The sequence below is a fragment of the Vombatus ursinus genome, unplaced genomic scaffold (assembly GCF_900497805.2).
Source record: "Vombatus ursinus unplaced genomic scaffold, bare-nosed wombat genome assembly UNPS02014932.1, whole genome shotgun sequence".
NCBI classification, from domain to species: domain Eukaryota; kingdom Metazoa; phylum Chordata; class Mammalia; order Diprotodontia; family Vombatidae; genus Vombatus; species Vombatus ursinus.
The window spans coordinates 1,600,365-1,618,154 of NW_020954710.1; the positions used below are offsets into that span (position 1 = coordinate 1,600,365).

Genomic DNA, 17,790 nt, shown 5'->3' on the forward strand with positions numbered 1-17,790 from the left:
TGATCTATCCATCCATCTAGCTAGCTATTTTACAGATAAGTAGATTGAAGCCCAGAGAAGAGACTCAACCAGCCCTCAGAAAAAGGGATACCAGGGAGCCAAAAACCATTATTTGTCAGGATTTTCTCTCCCTCTCTTCCTCTCAATCTCTCTGTATGTCTTTCTTCTTTTGCCGTTTCTTTCCTCTTTACTTTTTCCTATCTCAAGCTCTTCTCTCTGTTCCCAGTCACTTTTCTATCTGCTCCCTCTGTTTCTCTTCTTTCTGAATGTCTCTTCTTTGTCTGGAACACTTCGGTATATAAAAGTTCAGGATAACAGGATCTATATAAAAAGATCTGGGGGCTCCAGAAGACCACAAGCTCAACCAACAGTACAACATAGGATCTTAAAAAACAACTGCCATATTAAGGAGAATACAATGTTCTGAAAAGGTCATCGTTAAAGGGGTTGTTATGAGTGAGGGTCCAAAGAATCAGCAGTCCATTAATACAGAACAATGTTCACTCACCCTTTATGGAAGGTATTCATATCCTTGTACAGAGAGCAGGTATTTCCAGACACCCAAAGAAAATCTATGAAGACAACTTTAGTCAGGTAAAGTGAGTCACAAGTGGGCTCAATGGCTTTAAACTAAAGGAGACTTCCGAGGCTATCTAAGCTCAATCACTGTTTTACAGAGAAAGAAACTGAGGCTCTAAAGGTGAAGTGATTTGGTGACAGACTTCAAATGGAACATTCTACCGCACCAGCCTTCCTTTCCAGGTGAGTTCACTGAAATGGACTGGATACCCTAGAAACGCAAGCGCTGGGTTAACAAGATCACCACCATCCTAGCCCTCTCCCCATTTCTTTGTGTCTTTGCCACCATTTCTGATCTCCCCTCCCCGATCCCTATGGGGATATTAGCTTCTGATACCAGCATCAGAAGGGTCCTTGGAGGCCACGTGGGCCAACGCAGATCACATCCAACAAATGGTCCTTTAGCCTCCATGTAAAGACCTCCAGTGATGGAGAAATCGCTCCTCAAGCAGCCCATTCCACTTTTCAATAGCTCCAGTTGTTGGGAGGCTTTTCCTGACATCTAGACCAAATTTACCTGTCTCCAACTTACCACCCTGCTCCTGGTCCTGCTCCCCAGGGTCCAACAGAACAAGGCTAATGCCTCTTCCAAATGACTGCCCTTTAAATACCTAAACACAGCTGGCATGTCCCCTCTGACTCTTCTCTTCTGGTGGTTAACTCCTTCAACCAGGCCTCATATGGTATAAGCCAGGGGTGGGGAACCTGCAGCTTCAAGGCCACATGTGGCCTTCTAGGTCCTCGGGTGGGGCCTTTGACTGAGTCTAAGTTTTACAGAACAAATCCTTTTATTAAGGGGATTTGCTCTGTGAAGTTCGGATTTAATCAAAGGGCTGCACGTGGGGACCTAGAGGGCTTTGAGTCAAAGCATTGTGGTAAACCCTGTGGAAGACAGATAAAGGTAGATTGATGCCCTCAATCTGCTTCTCCCTTCTTTTCCCCTCAAAATTACACTAGAGCATTTCAAACCTTGACCAGAAGGTACACAGTCTCTCTTTTTTTTCATTCTGAACTTAAGAAATAAAACCAAAATTTCCACAACAAAATAGGATAGAAAAAAAGAGGATTGCACATGAAACTGTAGATCTATCACATACAACTTACTTTTCCTTTTAAATATATAATAAAACTACTTCCCTCTCCCCAGATACCATTAGACACAAACATGTATGTGTAGATATATATTTACACATATATATGTATGTATATAGTATGTATGTAAAACCATACTATACATACTTCTATTTTTCAGTTTCTCCTCCAGATGCAGATAGCATCTTCCTTCATAGGTACATAGTTGCATAATTTCTCCTTCCTCTTGCCCATCCCCACCCCCAATACCTCCACTAGTTTGCTCAGTGATTCTAAAGACATATGTAAAACACAAGTTTCTAACATGGTAACTATTGATAGATGCAACCCACAAGAACAAAAGTTCTTGAGGGGGTTCTCAAAATTTTTTGATAGTGCAAAGGGGAGTTGAGACCCAAAATTTTAGAATTACATCTCTCTTTCTCTCTCTCCCCTCTCTTGTCTGTCTGTTTGCCTGTCTCCCTCCCTCTCTCTCTCACTCTCTCTCTGTCTCTCTCTCTCTGTCTCTCTCTCTCCCTCCCTCCCTCCCTCCTTCTCTCTCTCTCTCTCTCTCTCTCTCTCTCTCTCTCTCTCTCTCTCTCTTCCAGTGGATAAGTTTCCTCTATGTCAGGACACCAACATGAATAATCCAGCCAATGTGTCTCTGATAGAACCTGGTTTTAAGTACTATCTCTGAGCTAAGATTCTGAGTTGTAGAGAAGGTGCCCAGCTGCATTGGAAGGGAGGGATTTCTCCATCAAGCAATTCCACAGACCAATAAACCACAGGTGTAGACCTTTTTCTCCCCCTATGTGAGGTCAGATCTGGTTAAGAGTGCCCACAGAATATCAGAGCAGGAAAGGACCTCAAGGATCACTGAGTCCAAGTTATCCCTAAATCCCTCTGCAGCATCCCTGGAAAGTGGGCATCTAGCTTTTGTTTGAAGGCCTTTAGTGAGAAGGAATTCATCACTTCCTGAATGTTTCCTACCAAAAGAGGAAGGCATTTTCAGGATACAAGCTATTCTTCCTCTTCTGTCCCCCTCCTTGATGCCTGATCATCCCCCACACCCTTCTCAGAACCTTGCTTCTCCAACCATGACCACCTCCAAGGGCAGGTGCTGTCTGTACCTTTGGCCAGGAACCAACTCCTTGGGTCATATCTCACTGGCAACCCTCTTGGACACGTCACCCAGGGAGAGGACAAATCTGCCTCATCTACCCTGTGCTGATTAATCTATTACCCACGGCAGCTTGGAAAAGCTTCCGCTCAGATGACCCAGAAAGCCGAAAGGGTGATGCAGGAGGTCTGGGCTGGCTTGCCTTGGCCCAGCCTTTAAATCAGATCATTTTCTGAAGTCCAAACAAAGTCCAAGAATTCAAAAACAAGGTTGATTTTCCTGGGTCTCTAGTTTCTGGCCCTGGCTTCCTTTAAGCTCCAAGTAAAATACTGTCTGCTACAGGAAGTCATTCCCAACACCTCATAATTCTAGCACCTATAGAGTTTCCTATTTATGGGATATACAGTTTGTCTGATTCATTTCTTCGCATATTGTCTCTCCTCCACTAGATTGTAAGTTCCATGAAGGCTTTTGACTCCTTTTCTATCCCCAGTGCTTAGCACTATGACTAGCACATAGTAGGGACTTAACATATGTTAATTGGTTGATCAGTGTTATAAAAAGAGTTTGACCCCTGAGAAGAGTTGAAAAAAATACATCTTTCTCCCTACTTTGCAGAGCTAAAGACTATGGGTGTGGAATATTGCATATATTGTCAGAAATGAATGGTGCATTTGATTGACTTTGCTCAAAGACAAATACAGTTGGTTTCTTTTTCTTTTTTAATCTCTGTAATAAGGGAAAACACACTGGCCAGACAGGAGAAAGAGAGATTAAGAAATGAAGGTTAAAAACTGGAGATATTAATAAAAATAAGATATAACAGATAAGAATGGATGAATGAAAAAAATTATCAGGCATTTGCTATGTGCAAAGCATATATTCAGAAATTAAGGTAAACAAGATATCAATGAAAAGATATAAAAGACATGAATGAATAAATAAAAATAGTAAAAATCTTATATGCAAAGCATATGTTCAGAAAGGAATGTAAAAACAAGATGTTAATAAAACAAGATGAGATGAGATATGAACTAAGGAATGAATGAGAAAATTTATTAAGGACTGAACTATATACAAAGCATATATTCAGAAAGGAATGTAAAAACAAGATGTTAATAAAATGAGATGAGATATGAACTAATAAATGAGTAAGATGTAGTAAATACTTAAGTACATGCAAAGCATTTATTCACAAAGAAAGGGAAGAGCAAACTATATCAATAAAAATAAGATATAAAAGATATGAATAAATGAAAAATCAATAAAATAGTATTTTTTTAAAAGAAAGAATGGTAGTCATTGAATCAGAAGAGAGGCCTGACTTATTGGTTGTATGACCAAATTTGGACATATTACTTAATCTTTCTAAAGCTCAGTTTCCTCATCTGTGAAATGAGGATAAAAAAAAAACCAACCTCATTCTGACCTCACTGGGTAGTGGTGGTTCTTGAGAAAATCCAAGGAGATAATGTTGCTAAAGTTCTGTAAACCTTACACAGCTATGTAATCATCAGCTCTTGTTATGATCTCAAATCCCAGGTGTAAGTGATCAGCATTAACTGTAGGGTTTATAGTGAGAAGCAAGACTAGACTTTTGGAAGCATGGGATAGATTCACCTGGTCCTAATCTTCTCCACTCCTGGATCTCCCCCTGAACCTTCCAGAGGTTTTTAGGAACTCTAAGGACCCTGAGGACACAGTGTCCTCAGCCTAGCTACCTCTCCCTGGAGTTGGGCAAATAGCCCTGCCAACAGTATGGCCAGTAACCTTACTCTGCCCTTGTTCTGTCTAAGGAAAAGGGTGCTTTCTATAATCATTAGAAGCAGAAGGGATCTTGAGGGTACTGAATCCAACAGAATCCCGTTAGAAATAGGGAAACAGGCCTAGACAGGGTATAAGTAACTTTTCCAAGGTCACACAGCAGTAAATCAGAAAACCAGAACTCACTGTCTCCAGACAGTACAGGACCCTTTCCATGAAACTACACTGACTCCTCTAAGGGTGGGCATCACATTTGGCATCCCATTCAGTCCTCCAATATGTCTGCATTGGACCTGCACAGCCTACTTAACTCCCAAAACCAAGGCATTGGTGGAAGGGGCAGAGGGGATGACAAATAGGATTTATTTTTATTTGTTATTGATTCGTTCGTTGGTTTTTGACAGGAAGCTTTGGAGGGGAAGCAGAGAGATACAAGTGGCCAACCAACACTGAGGTCAATGAACTGACTGCCGGTGGTCTCCAGGGCAGTGGTTCTCAAAGTGTGATCCAGGGACCCTGCGGTAGAAGGTGGGGTCCCCAAGACCTTTCACAGGATCTTCAAACTCAACACAATTTTCATGATAACATTAAGCCTTCTTAATTTTGAGTATAGTAAATATTGGTAGATAGAAAACCAAAGAAACAAAAATTCTCTAAATTCTTTATTTTTAAGATAATAGTCTGAAAACCAAGTAATCCACGAACTGGTAGGTCACCAAAATAAGAAGCTTCTGCACAGATGTCAGGGAGGAGAGGGCAGGATTTAGCCCAGGACCAACAAGGCTGCTATCACGGGTAGGATGAAAGAACATCTACCTCTGACCCCTTCCCTCTCTAATCCATCCTCCCCATGGTGACCAAAGGAACATTCCTAAGGCAAAGATCTGACCACCTCACTCTCCCCCTCAAGAAGTTTCAATGGCTCCTATTGCCTCTAGGATAAAAGAAGACACCTTTCATTTGCTACTTAAAACCATTAACAATCTGCCTCCAACCTAGCTTCATATCCCAACCCCTCATGCAGTCTCCATTCCAGTTCTGTTCACACAACATTCCACTTTTGATCAGTGTTGGCACAAGCTGTCTGCCTCCTATGCCGTGGAATACTTTTCCTCCTTCTTACCAATGCTCTTTGATTTCCCCTACACTATTCAGGATAGCTAGCTGGTACAGTGGATAGAACATTGGGACAGGACTCAGGAAGACCTAAATTCTAATCCTACATCAGACACTTATCATTGCTGTGATGATATCCTGTCACTTCCCCTCAGTTTCCTCATCTGTAAAATGGGAATAATAGTTTTTACCTCAAGGGCTGTTCTAAGGATCAAATATGATAATATGAAGTGCTTTTCAAATGTTAAAGTATTATATAAATGATAATCTTACTTGGTAGCTCAGCTAGGTGATGGAGTGGATGGAATGCCAGCCCTGGAGTCTGGAAGACTCATCTTCTTGAGTTCAAATCTGGCCTCAGACATTTCCTAGCTGGATAACCCTGGGCAAGTCACTTAACCCTGTTTGCCTCAGTTTCCTCATCTGTAAAATGAACTAGAGAAGGAAATGGCAAACCACTCCAGTATCTTTGCCAAGAAACTCCCCTCCCAAAAAAGGGGGTCACAAGGAGGCAGACATGACTGAAAATGACTGAACACAAAAAATTAGAAAGCTGTCCTGATGTTCCCTATTGTTAATGATTCCTCTCTCCCCCTCCCCCACCCTATGAACTTATTTTGCACGTATTTTGCATTTACCTAACTGCATTTATGTTGTTTCTCCCTCTCACTTCCTCCATCTATTATAATTTCCTGAAGGGTAGGGGTTTTCCTTTCTGGTTTTGTGTCCCCCCAGCACCTAGCACACTGCCTGGTCCATAGCACATACTTTGCTTGACTGATGGATCCAAAAATGAAATGGGTTGCCCCAGGAGGTAGTGAGCTCCCTGTCACTAGAGATCCTCCAGAAAAAAAAATACCAGTTAAATTGAATTGAATCTTTCCAGGACAACCACTAGATATTGACTTGGACTCACGAGAAAGAAGTACTTGAAACAAATTGATCAAGCTCTTGGAAACATACAGTGAGCAGCTCCCTTATTCACAAGGGCAGCTTCCTGTCTGCTTTGGGTCTGTCTGTAACTTTTCCCCCATCCTTTGACAGGAAGGGGAGAAGCTGCAAAGGGAATCCAATCTGGAAGAAGCACTCCCAAAACACTTCTCTCCTCTCCCTGACCCTGCTGGTATCTCATCATCCTAGATCCAGGGGCTCCAGATACAGAACCATGCTCACTGGGGCCTGTGGACATCAACCATGGCAAAATCCTCTCCTTTTCTTCCAGATTTTATCTTCAAGAAAACCACCAGGGAAGAGTTCAATGTGAGAACCTTTGGATGGAAGGAGATCTAGAATTGCAGTTGGAGGGCCTGAGTTCGAATCTTGACTCTGCCACATCTTAGCTGGGTGACTATGGACAAGTCACTTAATATTGGGGTCTTAACTTCCTCTTCCATATAAAAGGGAGTTGAATGAAATAATCCCTAAGGTCCATCCCAGCTCTAAAGCCTGTGATTTTGGCTTCTTATAACCAAGATTCTTGGAGTAGAGATAGTTGAACTCAATCTATTCCTTAAAGGCAGCATGGTACAAGCACCAAATCGGGGCTCAGAGGACCCAGGGCCTGGGTTCCAGGGTCCTCCCCGTGGAAGTTTACTCCCTGTGTAAACTTGGGCCAATGGCTAAACTTCCTTGGGTCTCAGTTCCTTAATTGGAACTTGAGGGAGTTGGACTTAACTGGTTGATAAAGACCCTTCCATCTCTAAAGCCACGATTCTGTAAGCCTTTATTTAGTACAGTGAAGTATTTCTCTCTCCCCAGGTTACCCCTGCTTCCTCCATTAGAATCCAAGCCCCTTGAGGGCTGGGACTGCTTTCCTGTTTGTATTCAAAGTGCTTAACAGCGTGCAGTAGGCACTTAATAAGTGTGTATTGCATTGAACAACTCTGTATGCTCTGGGGAATAGTCCCCACCCAGCCCCACTCTCTCTGCCAGGCACCAGGCACCAGTCCCAGCCAAGGCTGTGGCAGATTCTAGTGCCCAGTCTCTGCCCCTACAGACCAGAGCAGAAGGGAGCAGGTACTTGTGGCCCTCTTCCCTGTTCCTTCTAGAACTGGGACAGACCAACTCCAAAGGCATCCTCCCATAGGGCCAGATGGTGGAAGAAAAGTGCCCAGAATCTTGGCCATTTCTTTTGGTTGAGATTAAGAGTGGGTGAGGGAAGCAAAGAACACAATCACCTCCAGTTTTTCCTACCTTCAGCGCGCCTCAGTGGCGAGTGGAGTTCCCTGAGGTCCGTTGGCAGAGACTGGAGGCCCGAGAGGGAAGAGACATTTACTGCTCCCCCAGCAGGCAGCGTCCCTGTCTCCTAGGAGATGACATTGGAGTGCCCAAAGATATGTGAGAGAGTGGAACTGGGGCTGCTCCATTTCCCGGAACAGTACGGGAGCTCAAGTAGGGCAGGGAGAGGCCACTAGCCCTGGGGAAGCCCCGGGCTGGCTTCTGGGGCTGGGGGAGTGAGGGTAGGCAGGTTTCTGCCAAAAGGGGTAGGGACTTGCTGTCTGCTAAGAATGAAAAGAAGAATCACGGAGCTGGGTTCAAATCCTGCTGCTTACCAGCTGCTGTGTGATCCCTGGCAAATCACTTAACCTCCCCCACCCTCAGTTTCCTCCACGGCAGGATGAGGAGGATGGACTAGATGGTGTCTGGGGTCCCTACTTAATGATCCTATGAGCTTTTTGTCCAATGGACCCAACAAATGAGGGCCATCGGGGCCTCGTTTAAAGACTGAAGCATCTGGAAGAAAAGTCAACAAAACTTCGGCAGATTTTCAGGATTAGTCTTCCACACCCTGGGAGGCATTCCCTATAGGGGGAGGGGAAGGGGGAGGGGGAGGGGGAGAAGACGGGGGAGAAGGAAGGGAGACCGGGAAGCACTGGCCAAGATGATTGAGTCTTTTGGGAAACAATTCCAGCTTAAGTGTATCCGTTTTTTCAATGAAAAGAAAATTCGAATCTGTCAACGAAAGTGAAACTACGGAGGAAGAGAATTAACTACAGCTGGTGTGGACTGGGAAGAGGGGGTGGGGTGGAGGGGCAGGGTAGAAGGGGTGAATAATGCTGTTGTTGGTAACCAGCAGGGTGCCAATCCTCCCTCAGTCAATCAATAAACAAAGCATGCTTAGTGGCACCTAGTAGGCTCTCGATGAGTAAAAGCATGCTGACTTGAATTGTCAGGCACTATTTGACATGCCGGCGGCGCAAAGCTACAAATAAGTAAACGATTTATTAAGTGCCTACTATGTGTGGGGATACAAAGAAAGGCAAAAACAGGCACTACATTCTAATGGAGGAGACTGGACTGGTGGCTGTCTGTGCCACTTGGGGACCGATCTCCTCCCCGATTCGTCAGACGGGCCATATACTCATAAGATATCACACTGATACTGAATGGGGCCCACAACCAGTCTTGCCCTATGGTGGGTGGGGCCAGAGGCCCTATCTGTCCCCTGAAGACGCAGGTGTTCTGGAGGTTCTCCAAGATGCCCAAGTGCCTCTGCTCCCTGAGACCCTCCTCGAGGCCCCTAACCTAGCCCTCCCATGCCTCCCATTGTCCCTTCCCTCAACTTGCCCACCTCTAAGGTAAAGGAAGATATCAGGTCCAGGGCATCAGAATTCCCATGAGCGACCTGGTCCCATGTATCTAATGCTCTAAAGAGGCTTAAAAATTGGAGGGCAGACAGGGAGTCTACCACCCTTGTTCTCTCTACCTAGTGTAGTACAGCGGGAAAGTCCCAGATCCAAAGTCCAAGTGACCAGGGTTTGAATTCATACTTTACACTCTACCTTGGGGAAGTCCCTTCATGCCCACCCCCCGAGATCCCCTACTGCCACCGCCCCTCCCCCAACATCGTCCCCCAGCCCCATTTCCTTAACTATAAAAATGAGAGGAAAAAGATTTTTTTTTAAAAATGAGAGGAGAGGACTTTATAAATAACCCAGAAAGTTGCTTCCAGCATGAAATCCACGATCCTAAGACGGTAAAGTCATCACAGAGATTTTTAACGTACTGTCTGCGTTATTTTACAATATGTTTAAAATGAGTTTCTGTGGTTATAAAATGTATAATCGATTTTTAATTTTACCTGAATAAAATACAAGCTAAAATTACTTATATGGGTTCTTTTATGAAATATTTTAAAAAATACATTGACTAAAACAAAAGGAATATTAAAGTGGGCATAAAAAAAGCAATTTTCTTACCATCCTATTAAAGTTTATATATGTATCTTTTTTTAAAAATCAAATGATGTAACAGAAGTTGATAGTTTCATGTACAATTCTCTTTCTTGTTCTTCATGCATTGAAATGTTTGTGTCTGTAGATGAGTGCTAAGTTCATAGTAAAAAAAGAAAAATTGGCAAAGGAGATTAAAAACTCCTTAAAAGGAAGGGTGTTGCTATCTAAAATTCAGAGACTCCTGCCCTATTGAAGCAGGGATCTTCAGTTTTTCCATCCAACACTCAAGTTTCCTCATCTGAAAAATGGGGATAATAACAAAACCTACCTCCCAGGATTATTGTGAGGATCAAAAGAGGTAATAATTATAAAGTCCTTAGCACAGTATCTGGTACACAGCAAGCACTTAATAAATGCTTGTTCCCTTATCTCTTCCCTTCCCAACTGAGGTATTCCAGTCCTTCACAAGGATTATCTATGTGGTGATTCCACCATATAGCTAGTCTTGGTAGACTCAGTACACTAGCATTTATTAAGCACCTACTATGTGCCAGGTACTGTGCTAAATGCTGGTATAGCCACATAAGGCTTTGGAAGCCAGCCTCAAATGCCCAAAGAACTATTGAGCAAGACTCATTCTCGAAATGGAGCTACCATCAACTTAAAGTTCTAATCCCCCAGCACAGCACTCTCTATGCAATAACAGAAGGATCCCCTTCACTTCCCTTCCCTCTTGCCAGTCCTGTCCTCTCCCTCTCTCTGTTCTTCCCCTTTCCTCCACCCTCTCCTATGTCTTTCTTCATTTCCCTTCCTCCCCCTTTCTTCTTCCCTCCTCTTTCTTCTTTTTTCTCCCTCTCTTCCTCTCTCTCTTCTCATCTCGTCTTCTCTCTCTCTCTGCCTCTCCCTCCCTCATCCTTCTCTACCTCCCTCTTCTCTCTCTCCCTTCCCCCCTCCCCTTTGCTCTCTTCCTTATCCCCCTGTCCTCTCTTCCTCCCCTTCCTCCTCCTTCCCCCTCCCAGCTCCTATCTCTCTCTCTTCCTTTCTTCTTCCCTCCTCTTTCTCCCCTCCTCCTTTCTCTTCCTCCCTCTTCTCTATTCCTCCTTCCTCTCTTTCAGAAACAAAGGCATGGAACTCTGACTCTCCTCTGCTAGGGAAAGTTAGTTTGAGTCTAACTTCAAGGTCTAAGGGAGATATGGAAAGGCTTTAACTAAAGAGACATCCCACCTCCATCTCCAGGGACAGAGGAGTGATTGTAACATGGGCTGTGTGTCTATGTATGTATGTATGTTTGATAATAAATGTAAAACACTTTGAAAACATTAAGTTTTGTGGGGGAAAAGACAAGAATTTATTAAGTGCTTACTATGTGTTAGATGCTTTACAGATACTTTTTCATTTGATCTTGGGAAGTAGGTGCTATTTTTATTCCATTTTATAAATGAGGAAATTGAGGTTAAGTGACTTGCTCAGTGTCACACCGAAAGTAAATATCTTAGGCCACATTTTAACTCAGGTCTTCCAAACTCCAAGGCATTTGCTTTATCCATCACACCATACAGCTACCACCTATGTTTACTTGTTACAAGGGTCTGTTTGTTTGTTTAGGGGGAGAGGGAGGGGACCTGGAAGTATAAATGTTTGATCATCGAAAATAATTTTAGAAAAAAGTAGTCAGACTAATGTGGAAATACATTTAATGTGATTGCATATGTGTAACCTATATCAGATTGTTTACCATCTTGGGGAGGAGAGAGGGAAAGGAAGGAGAAGAATTTGGAACTCAAAATCTTATTAAAAAAAAAAAGAATGTTGAAAACTATCTTTACATGCAATTAGAAAAAATAAAACACTATTTATAAAAAAAAGTAGTCAGCTAACTAATTGTACAAATGTCCTTTTCTCTGCTTTAAAACCTGGTGGTAGAAGACTTTTTTAGAACCTAGGGTAGGAAATTCAAGTGTGAACAATAACCTTGGTGCATTCCAACGTCTTTCTGTTGGTTTGGATTGGGAAGAGGGAGACACTCACAGATGTTTGCTGAGCCTACATCTCCGAGTCGAAAGAAGAGGGGCTAAGCTATTTTAAAAAATGCTGCAGGAGCCAGGAACTGCAGTGGAATTCTCTAATTGCCATCCAATATATACCCTCATTGCTTCACTCTGGGTATGTCTGAGATGGAAGGGGTGGTGCTCAGGAGCTGCCAAGTTCCAGTTTCACATTGAGTAATAACAGTCTTAACTCACAAAATTGTACTTAAGTTAAGCAGGCTCACACACAAAGTCCTAAGAAAGGGATAGTGGCAAGTGATCAAACAATATGAACAAACAGTTCTCAGAATATTTGCAGAGGATTTTCTAACAAATGAAAGAATTATGCAAATAAAGTGACTAAAAAGTCACAGTTCTACCAGGAACTCACTTTGTTGGGTTGCCAGGTTCACACAGCTTATAAGGGTCTGATGCCAGATTTGAACTCAAGAAGCTGAATCTTCTTGACCCCAGGTTGAGGCACTCTATCCGTTGCACCATCTAGAAACTCCCTTTCTAACCTTATACACCCAAGGAAGCTATTGATAAGAAGAAAGTGCTCATATACACCAAAGACTTAGAGGAACCCTTTTTGGGAGAGCGAATAATTAGAAAACAAAGTAGATGCCCATCGAGAAAGACTTTCATGAACAGATGCAGGGTGGAGTAATCAGAGCTAAGAAAATAACATACACTATCTAACTACAGCAGTGTAAATGGAAAAACTATTCATATACAATATTAAAAGTGAATTAACAAAATGATAAAGATTAAGCAGGATGCAAACGAAAAGATATGAGAGGACATCCCCAAGCAAGGCCTTCATGGAGGTGTGAGGTCCGGAGATGTTATATGTTACACATGTTTTCAGATCTTTTCAATGTACTGATTGAGTGTGCTGACTTTTTCCCCTTCCTTCTTTTTGTCTTTAAAAAATACTACTTGTGCTATAGGATTGTTCTCTGGGAGGTGGGGATGGAATACTACAGAAAATTATAACAACGTAAAAAACAAAAGACACCAATAAGAACTTTAAAGAGAGAGAGAGACAGACAGAGATACAGCTAGGTTGTGCAGTGAGTAGAGAGAGTGCCGGCCTGGAATCAGAAAGATACATCTTCATGAATTCAAATCTGGCCTCAGATACTTACTATTTGTGTTACCCTGGGCAAATCACTTTTAACCTTGTTTGCCTCAATTTTTTCATCTGTAAAATCAGCTAGAGAAGGAAATGGCAAACCACTGCAGTATCTTTGCCAAGAAATCCCCAAAAGGGGTCATGAAGAGTCAGGACTACTGAATAACAATAACTATATATATATATATATATACACACACACACATATATATACACACACATACACATATGTATATATACACACACATATACACACATGTATGTATATGTGTACATATGTGTATGTATCTTTAAAATTTGCAAAAAATCATCTCATTGTATTCTCACAACAATCCTGGGAAGCAGGTTCTGTTATTATGCCCATTTTAGAGAAGAGGAAACTGAGGCAGACAGAGGTTAAGCAACTTCCCCAGGATCACACAACTAGTAAAACTAGCTTCCTAAGGTCAGTCCTAGAGCTTTCTGAGCTATGGCGACACCTAGCATTGGAACAACAGAAAGAAGGATCACAGGTTTAAAGTTGAAGGGAGCCTCAAAAGATCATCTACTTCGACTCTCTCACTTTATAGATGGGGAAACCATGATCCAGAGAGGTTTAGATTTAATAACTTACCACACAGGAAGTGATTGGCAGAGCTAGGATTCAAACCCAAGTCCTTGTGTCTAAAGAATGCCTTCTTTCAAATAAAGGATACTAGCTCTCCATTTTTTTTTAACTAAAAACAAAGGATTTCCCCTTAGAAAAAAGTGCTTGTAGTCAGAGGCATTGAGTGCCAATCCTAGCCCTGCCCTGGCTACCCGTGTGACCACAGGCAGGTCAGGCCTATGTCTCAGTCTCAGACTGTTCTTGGTGTTCGCTCGTGTCTTGTTGACTCTTCGTGACTTCCTGCCCATGGCACACCAGACCTTTCTACCCTCCACCATCTCCCAAGCCTGTCCAAGCTCACAGTTGTCCCTTCCGTGACACCATCTATCCATATCACCCTCTGCAGTCCCCTTCTCCTTTTGCTTTCAATCTTTCGAGTCCCACCTTCTAGTTATGTGGTCAAGGTATTAAGCTTTGGTATTTGAACTTTTGGTGAATAGCCTGAATTAATTTCTTTAAGCATTGACTCAGATTCCTCATCTCTAAAAGGATGGAGTTGGCCTAGATGACCCCTTAAGGTTCCTCCCCCAGCTCTAAATCTCTGTTCCTGTGCTCCTATGCCTTGGCTGTCCCAGGTCACACAAAGTCAGAAGTAGCAACGCTAGTTTTCAGGGGATTCAGGTTCCCTGACTCCACATCTGATGAGTTTTCTTTTACATCGTGCTGAAGAGCACATGATTTCAAATTGAGGACTGGACCTAGGAAGAGATGGGGTGGGCAGACACCCTAGATACAGCCCTGGATGGGAGGAAATACCGGAATGAAGGGGAGGAGGTGGGCGCACAAAAATTTCCCATTCTTCCCCTGCCTCGAAGGAGGCTTATCATCTGCTGGTGGTGATCACCTAAGGCTAAAAAGGAGGTTCCCCCTTGCTGGGAAAGAGGGGTAGCACCAAACTCAGTATTGGTGTGGAAGGCTGAGGAGGAGACCAGGGTTTCCCAGAGGGCCCAAATAAGAGATTTAAAGAGGTCATCTCAACCAAACCACTCATTTGGTAAAGAAGGAAACTGGGAGGTCAGTTAGACAGTCAATTAGTCAACAGGCGTTTATTAAGTGTCTACCACATACCGGGCACTGGATGGGAGATCCGAAGCAAGGCATAAATTATTCCTATCCTCAAGGAGCTCACATTCTAATGCAAGATTCAATATGTAAATAACTATGCACAGACAAGATACATTCAGGATAAACTAGAGGCAATCTCGGAGGAAAAGAACTGGGGATAAAAGAGAGGTCAAATGTTTTGCCCATGGTCCACACCAGGTAAGCAGCAGAGCTGGGATTTCCATGTCCTCTGACTCCAAATTGAGCATAATTTCCAATGTACGGCATTCCTCTTCCCAGAATTCCACATTCCATTTCTCTTCTCCGTGCATTTGCATGACTGTACTCAGGCCTAGTATGCCCCTCCTCCTTACTACTGACTCTTAGAATCCTTAACTTCTTTCAAGGGTTAACTCAATGGTCCAAACTCTGTGAGGCCACCCCCCCTCTGATTCCCTCAGGCGTCACTAAAGCCATCCTCCTCGAACTAGGACACATTCACTCATGTATACAAACCTGTATTTCTCTTATAAACTCCTTGAAGTCAGAGATTGGTTCATTTATTGTCTTTGTTACCCCAGAACCTGGCACAACGCCATCAGTTTTGATAAGCATTTATTGTGCACCTTGGACCCGCTTAATCAATACTCGTTAAATTGAGCTGAATTGGCATCTCACACATCAGGTCCTTGGAGCAGCCAGGAAAGCCCAAGGTAAGATCTGAAAGGAGCCAGGTCTTCTCCACGGGTTCTGATGCCATTTTCCAGGAGGAATTCCTGGGTCAGCACCCTGTTTAGAGATTCCTGAGCTCTGTCCAGCATGCTAGGCAATGTTACTTTTAGCTAAGAATGTCTGGTTCAAATATAGAATCCAGCAATGTAGGCATGAGGCGGATGGCTTCCTCATCTGTCAAAAAAGGGCGTTGGACAGGATGCTTCCTAAGGTCCCTTCCAGCTCTAAGATTCTATGAATTAGCCCCATCCCATTCCAGGAGCTGGGGACATCTTAAAATACTTCTGATTGAACAGCTGGGGGCTTATGAGAACTAAGTGCCACGTTTTAAAAGCTTCTAAGCCCAGGGTGAGCCATCTTCTCTCTTTAACCCATCCCACTGACCACACCCTTGGCACCCCCTTGCTCCAAGCCCCCACTAATGCTATTTTCTACCACACACCTGGACTAAAATCAGTCAGCCAGTCAGTCAGTAAACTTTTGTTAAACACCTACTATGTGCCAATCACCGTACGAAGCTCTGGTTATGGAAAGGTAAAAGCTGATTCCTGCTCTGAAAGAGCTCACAATGGGAGCTAATGGGAGAGACAATATGCAAATGGCTCAGTACTAACAAGCTTTATAGGGGATGAACTGGAGATAATTGCAGATAGAAGGCCCCTAGCATTAAGAGGGATCAGGAAAGGCTTCCTGTAGAAGGTGAGCTTGTAGCTGGGATTTGAAAAGGATAGGCAGAGTTCCCATTGGTGGCAATCAAATCAACCAATCACTCAATATTTATAAAGCACCTACTATGTGCCAAGCACTGTTTTAAGTCCTGGAGATACAAAGACACAAATGAATCAATCCTTGCCCTCAAGGTACTTACATTCTATCTATTGAGGGAAATAACATGTGTTCATGTAGAAATAGATACAAAATATACACAAAGTAACATGTTATTTCTGAGGGGATAGTGAAGTGCCTGTGTTTATTTTTCCCCATCTTCGAATCCACAGTGCCTAATGAAGCAGATGGCACACAGTAGGTACTCCATAAGCTCTGGTTCTTGACCCTGACAAGATAAGAGAAGATACTTCCCTCTACTTCTTTGCAGAGGTGAGAGACCACAGGTAGAATACTGTATAGATCGTCACTTTCCAGGTATATTGCCCAGTTTTGTTTAACTTTTTTTTATTTCTCCTTATTTTTGTTACGATCATAAGGGAAGACTCCTGAGAACGGGTAAGAGGAAGGTCACAGGGAGAAATGTTGATGATGTATAAACCGAAGATATTAATAAATAATCACTTGTTGAATTGGATCAAATTGAACATCACTAGTGCCATGGATGCCTCTGAAAAGACGTTTTGGACTAACTCGGATGCCTGGGCTCATCCCCAAGGCAGCCAGATCATTTGACAGACAGAAGCTGCTGGACAGGAGAAGCTGGTTCTGAGGCAAGGAGGGCAGGGCACGTGGGGACCTCCAATCTATTTCTGACAAGGGCTCGGCTGGGGTTCTGCTGTTCTCTTCACCTCATATTACATGGGCCCAAGAGATGAAACTCCCAAACCTCAAAGCCCTCAGACCTTGAGCTGCTTGCTCGCAGCTCCATCTGGCAAGTGACTCTTGCAAATCCACCTTCCTACAAAGATAACTTAATGCCTCCCTGGTCCCATGTGGCTCCAGTGAGAGGCTGCTTTCCTGGAGAACCAGCTGGCCAATCCCAGACAGCTTCCATTTTTCTAGGGCTCCCATGGGGTGGGGGTAGGAGTTCTGATAATTAACTTCCTTACTTCATAGAGGCTTCTCCAGCAGTGGAAACAATGGCAGAATGACCACCTGGGAAGGAGAGGTGGGGGGGAGAGCCCAACCCCAGCCATGAGCTAGGGACCAACTCTTCCCCAGATGGTGGAGTAGGAACTGGGAAGCTTGCCAAGACTACCTGCCAAAAGGAGGAGTTCTCAGATTCCTTATTATAAAGAGCTTTTTCTAAAACACATTTTTTTCTGTTGTATTTGCAATTAAAGTAAGTATAAAAAATAGATTGCAAGGAAGTTACAGAGTTCTTTCTATTGCCTCTTAATCAATCAACAAGCATTTATTAAGCACCTACTAAGTGCCAAGCACTAGACTCAACTCCAGGGATACAAAGGCAAAGTTGAAACAGTCCCTGCCCTCAAAGAGCTTAAATTTTAGAAGGGGAGATGACACGTACCTATACGGGGTATGCTGAAACTCTTAATGCAAAAACTTTTAGCTGCACCAAGACTGTTGGAATAATCTAGATACATACATATATTCATATATATATATATACACATAAGTAGAAACATAGATAGATAGATAGATAGATAGATAGATAGATAGATAGATAGATAGATAGATAGATAGAT

At 43.1% G+C, this 17,790-nt stretch overlaps 1 protein-coding gene and 1 long non-coding RNA gene across 4 annotated transcripts in view; one reads left to right on the top strand and one right to left on the bottom strand.

Annotated features, from left to right (window-relative positions):
- Positions 1-7,592, top strand: part of LOC114029526 — an 11,212-nt gene extending 3,620 nt beyond the window's left edge. Inside the window, exons 3-4 of the long non-coding RNA XR_003567501.1 lie at positions 678-762; positions 6,873-7,592. This is a non-coding gene — a long non-coding RNA (uncharacterized LOC114029526). The remainder of the gene's footprint in view (positions 1-677; positions 763-6,872) is intronic.
- The window catches only part of LOC114029525 (tumor protein p73), a 208,105-nt gene that overhangs the window by 169,742 nt on the left and 20,573 nt on the right, over positions 1-17,790 (bottom strand). The window contains exon 1 of one of the 3 annotated variants that reach the window (XM_027844005.1): positions 7,844-7,887. The exons of the other annotated variants lie outside the window; for them this stretch is intronic. The gene's annotated coding sequence lies outside the window, so the exon portion shown is untranslated. Of the gene's footprint in view, positions 1-7,843; positions 7,888-17,790 lie in introns of those variants that run through there. 3 annotated transcript variants of the gene reach the window in all.